Source organism: Schistocerca americana, unplaced genomic scaffold (assembly GCF_021461395.2).
Source record: "Schistocerca americana isolate TAMUIC-IGC-003095 unplaced genomic scaffold, iqSchAmer2.1 HiC_scaffold_236, whole genome shotgun sequence".
NCBI classification, from domain to species: domain Eukaryota; kingdom Metazoa; phylum Arthropoda; class Insecta; order Orthoptera; family Acrididae; genus Schistocerca; species Schistocerca americana.
In genome coordinates this window covers 17501-23574 of record NW_025725946.1, presented here as the reverse complement: position 1 = coordinate 23574, position 6074 = coordinate 17501, and positions in this window count along the sequence as shown.

Sequence of the window (6074 nt, the reverse complement as noted above, 5' to 3'; positions counted from 1 at the left end):
ATCAGTGAAGCAACCTAAGGAAATGTACAGTAAATAGTAGGAAACGATTGCGACCCAGTACAAGAACCAGTACCAACTGGAAACAACATTTTCCTTGACCCATGATTCCGAAACAGCCCTGATATCTCGCGCACTTGGAGGAAACATGGCTGAGTGTGGAGGGGTGACGAGCTGACTCTCAGAACCACCGATGATGCCTCTACATGGCTCCTGGGACACCAGTGGTGAGAAGGGAATGTCGGAGGGCAGAAATACCAGTACATGGACAGGAACTGGCCGAGATCCTGGGAAACTGGTGATCAACAGCATGTGGGCCTCGCCAGCCTGAGGGCTCAGGTTGTTCCCCTGAGCACCTCCGTAATTACGATTATGCTGTATGTGGATGCTATACTGCTGATGAAAAGGGTCGCCATCAGCAGTGGCGGCGCCGCCTCCACGTGGTTCCCCGTGGGCACCCAAAAGGGTGGCTAAAGGCGCTCTTCAGATGGAAGGTCCATTCCCCCTCAAAGGGGGTAGTTTTTCCGAGCTGGTTTCCTTCGTTGTGGTGTAGTTGGGTAGTGGATGCATGGGTTGGACTTGAAGGGAGTATGAGCGGAAGCTCGGGGATCCCTGATGATAATCCACCTCTGGCATGGGGAAACCCAAACCAGAGCAGCCATGTACGATACTGTCCCTATACATGAGCTGCGAGCTGTACCACTTACGAGCTACAGACGCGATCGCGTTGCTCTCTGTACGAATGCAGATGCTCAGCGGTCAGCTAGGAGGCGCTCCATCCATGTCGGTACCGGTGAGCGTTGCACTCGCAGTCGCAAAAACGTACGGCAAGTATATTACTCGGAAGAGTCAATGACAGTCCAAGCCCCCCTGCGTGGGAAGAGTCTTTCTAGGCCATGACCCACCGGAAGGGCGCAGCGTCCCCCACCCCAGACATGTGACGTCACACTATCGGTATTGACGACTAGACTGATTCCTTATAATCATTTGCCATACACCGGTGGAAGCTGCCGAGACGAGTAACTACATGGCGGCCTCGCCGTGTCACTAATGTACAGAGATACAACAGTTTCGACTGGAACCGGATGAAACGTATACACGGCGCTGATTAGTAATAGATAGAGCCATCAAAATACAGATAATGTATACAACTGTCCGTATACATGCTGAAAGACTCTGCTCACAATCACAACCACACGTCAGCCAGACACTCTTATCACGCACTACTCTCTGCCTGTAACAGGCACAGAGACAATATGTAAGCACCAGCATGGAACAACACCCAGTGCATCCTCTCCGCCACATTAGACTATCCACACTATCATAACCAGACCGGGAGGTCCACTCACAAAACAGAATATCCCACCCTTCCGACAACCACCATTGCTCAGCTAAGCCACCAACACCCACACATGTCCTACACAGGGGTACACCCAACATCACAATACTGCCTCCTGTCACAGCACACAAACAATGGCAGGAATGAAAGACACAGGTCTGCCACAAGCATGGAATCAGAGCGCCGCCTGTTATGAGCCAAAGGTGCACCCTGACGTGGCAAATCAGATGATGCCGCAGTCATTTACTTACGATAATCACAATCAACAAACCGGCCCCCCCCCCCCCCCCAAAACACCTTTCCTTACAACAATGTGTACCTTAACCTAACCCGTATTGTGCCTTAACCTAACCCGTATTGTGCCTTAACCTAACCCGTATTGTGCCTTAACCTAACCCGTATTGTGCCTTAACCTAACCCGTATTGTGCCTTAACCTAACCCGTATTGTGCCTTAACCTAACCCGTATTGTGCCTTAACCTAACCCGTATTGTGCCTTAACCTAACCCGTATTGTGCCTTAACCTAACCCGTATTGTGCCTTAACCTAACCCACGTTGTGCCTTAACCTAACCCACGTTGTGCCTTAACCTAACCCACGTTGTGCCTTAACCTAACCCACGTTGTGCCTTAACCTAACCCACGTTGTGCCTTAACCTAACCCACGTTGTGCCTTAACCTAACCCACGTTGTGCCTTAACCTAACCCGTATTGTGCCTTAACCTAACCCGTATTGTGCCTTAACCTAACCCGTATTGTGCCTTAACCTAACCCGTATTGTGCCTTAACCTAACCCGTATTGTGCCTTAACCTAACCCGTATTGTGCCTTAACCTAACCCGTATTGTGCCTTAACCTAACCCGTATTGTGCCTTAACCTAACCCGTATTGTGCCTTAACCTAACCCGTATTGTGCCTTAACCTAACCCGTATTGTGCCTTAACCTAACCCACGTTGTGCCTTAACCTAACCCACGTTGTGCCTTAACCTAACCCACGTTGTGCCTTAACCTAACCCACGTTGTGCCTTAACCTAACCCACGTTGTGCCTTAACCTAACCCACGTTGTGCCTTAACCTAACCCACGTTGTGCCTTAACCTAACCCACGTTGTGCCTTAACCTAACCCATATTGTGCCTTAACCTAACCCATATTGTGCCTTAACCTAACCCATATTGTGCCTTAACCTAACCCATATTGTGCCTTAACCTAACCCATATTGTGCCTTAACCTAACCCATATTGTGCCTTAACCTAACCCATATTGTGCCTTAACCTAACCCATATTGTGCCTTAACCTAACCCATATTGTGCCTTAACCTAACCCATATTGTGCCTTAACCTAACCCATATTGTGCCTTAACCTAACCCATATTGTGCCTTAACCTAACCCGTATTGTGCCTTAACCTAACCCGTATTGTGCCTTAACCTAACCCGTATTGTGCCTTAACCTAACCCGTATTGTACCTTAACCTAACCCGTATTGTGCCTTAACCTAACCCGTATTGTGCCTTAACCTAACCCGTATTGTGCCTTAACCTAACCCGTATTGTGCCTTAACCTAACCCGTATTGTGCCTTAACCTAACCCGTATTGTGCCTTAACCTAACCCGTATTGTGCCTTAACCTAACCCGTATTGTGCCTTAACCTAACCCGTATTGTGCCTTAACCTAACCCGTATTGTGCCTTAACCTAACCCGTATTGTGCCTTAACCTAACCCGTATTGTGCCTTAACCTAACCCACGTTGTGCCTTAACCTAACCCACGTTGTGCCTTAACCTAACCCACGTTGTGCCTTAACCTAACCCACGTTGTGCCTTAACCTAACCCACGTTGTGCCTTAACCTAACCCACGTTGTGCCTTAACCTAACCCACGTTGTGCCTTAACCTAACCCACGTTGTGCCTTAACCTAACCCACGTTGTGCCTTAACCTAACCCACATTGTGCCTTAACCTAACCCATATTGTGCCTTAACCTAACCCATATTGTGCCTTAACCTAACCCATATTGTGCCTTAACCTAACCCATATTGTGCCTTAACCTAACCCATATTGTGCCTTAACCTAACCCATATTGTGCCTTAACCTAACCCATATTGTGCCTTAACCTAACCCATATTGTGCCTTAACCTAACCCATATTGTGCCTTAACCTAACCCATATTGTGCCTTAACCTAACCCATATTGTGCCTTAACCTAACCCATATTGTGCCTTAACCTAACCCATATTGTGCCTTAACCTAACCCATATTGTGCCTTAACCTAACCCATATTGTGCCTTAACCTAACCCATATTGTGCCTTAACCTAACCCATATTGTGCCTTAACCTAACCCATATTGTGCCTTAACCTAACCCATATTGTGCCTTAACCTAACCCATATTGTGCCTTAACCTAACCCATATTGTGCCTTAACCTAACCCATATTGTGCCTTAACCTAACCCATATTGTGCCTTAACCTAACCCATATTGTGCCTTAACCTAACCCATATTGTGCCTTAACCTAACCCATATTGTGCCTTAACCTAACCCATATTGTGCCTTAACCTAACCTATATTGCGCCTTAACCTAACCCATGTTGCGCCTTAACCTAACCTATGTTGCGCCTTAACCTAACCTATGTTGCGCCTTAACCTAACCTACGTTGCGCCTTAACCTAACCTATATTGCGCCTTAACCTAACCTATATTGCGCCTTAACCTAACCTATATTGCGCCTTAACCTAACCTATATTGCGCCTTAACCTAACCTATATTGCGCCTTAACCTAACCTATATTGCGCCTTAACCTAACCTACGTTGCGCCTTAACCTAACCCACGTTGCGCCTTAACCTAACCCACGTTGCGCCTTAACCCAACCCACGTTGCGCCTTAACCCAACCCACGTTGCGCCTTAACCCAACCCACGTTGGGCCTTAACCCAACCCACGTTGCGCCTTAACCCAACCCACGTTGGGCCTTAACCCAACACACGTTGGGCCTTAACCCAACACACGTTGGGCCTTAACCCAACACACGTTGGGCCTTAACCCAACACACGTTGGGCCTTAACCCAACACACGTTGGGCCTTAACCCAACACACGTTGGGCCTTAACCCAACACACGTTGGGCCTTAACCCAACACACGTTGGGCCTTAACCCAACACACGTTGGGCCTTAACCCAACACACGTTGGGCCTTAACCCAACACACGTTGGGCCTTAACCCAACACACGTTGGGCCTTAACCCGCTCTGTAATTGTCATACGACGCGTTAAATTAGTGTAGTGTTGCCTAACTGCAACCCCCGCAATATAGTTTGCTACTCGCACTGCCTGGTCCCCAGTGTATCGCTTCATGTTAAACACCTTGCAGCGATACACTGTAATGTGGATGGCAGCAGGACGTACATGCTCAATGCCCTTCGCAGTTGTTCATTGGCATTCGCATGGCGAAGCACTTAGCCTACGCTGTGGTACGGCCTGTGTCAACTGTCCGCTGATGTTGTACGTCCAAATCACACACTGTACTGCACATTGGTCCTCATGTACTGAATGATACATCGTGGTACATGTGACCGTACAACGACTGCGCCAACAACGGCGAACCATGCGGTCCAACTGTTGTGCACTCAGCTATGTGTCGTCTCCCTATAAGAGCCGGATTGCAGTGTGGTATGCCCTGGATGGCGATCAGCATGAGCCGTCTGTTGATGTAGTGGCGCGTGTTGTCAGACGTAGTCGTCTCTTCTCACACACCGTGACAGCATGGTGCACTGCGTTCCACATCTGCGACATGCGACAGAGGCCGGTTGACAGTCGTTCGCGCAATGGACATCGCATACGTACGGGGGCCACCTTCCACGTGTTCGCGAAGCGTGCACATGTTGTTGCGTGTATGTGGGCAGACATAGTGTGTCGTGACACCTGACACAGGCATGCAACAATCGTTGAATTTGCAAATGGCGATGGACGTCTACGTTTGCTGGTGACGTTACGCAAATGAACAACTGGTAAACCGTTGTGGTGCGGTTGTTCTCGCTAGAGGTGAATCAGTGATGGCGACGATCGGTTGAGCTACCAACCGGTTGTTTCAGCGATACCCACCATGCCCACGAACGTGAATGGCATGTGGGTGTGAAGCGATACGCGGCGGTGGCTGGGTGGGACCGTCCCCGGCCGGTGAGGGGGGGCCTCCCGGCGTGCTGGCCGCGCGGTGCGTGGGCGCACGCGCTACAGCCGGCTGGTGGGGGCGGCCAGTGGCAGGCGCGCCGGCCGACGGAGGCGGCAGGCGGCGCAGCTGCGCGCCGGCGCACCCTGCACGCGGCGCCGTGCGGCCAAAGTAGGTCCTCGCGGGCCCGGTGCGAAGCGCGGTGGACATCTGCAGTGTGCTGGTCCGATTGAGGACTGTGTGCGCTGAGGATGCGCCGCCGCCCGGCGCTCGGCGCCGCGACGCCGTCTGCTGCTCGGTCGCCTCTGCGGTTCTCGCAGGTGGTTTGTATCGCAGCTGTGCGGACGTGTTGGCGCGTGCGCTGTGCTGGGAGAGTTCGCTTCGGCACCCAAGTGGGGCTTTTGTCCTTCTGTGGCGCTGGCGTTGGAGCTGCCGGCCACCGTAGGTGGCGCGTGTTGTCTCCCGCCGGCAATGCCACGACAGCACGCTCCCGGGCCTCTGTCGGCAGCGGCAAGCTCAGTTGGGAGCACGGGTGGTCGCACCTAAAGCGTCTACTCGCCAAACTCCGGGCGATTGCGCCTCTCTCG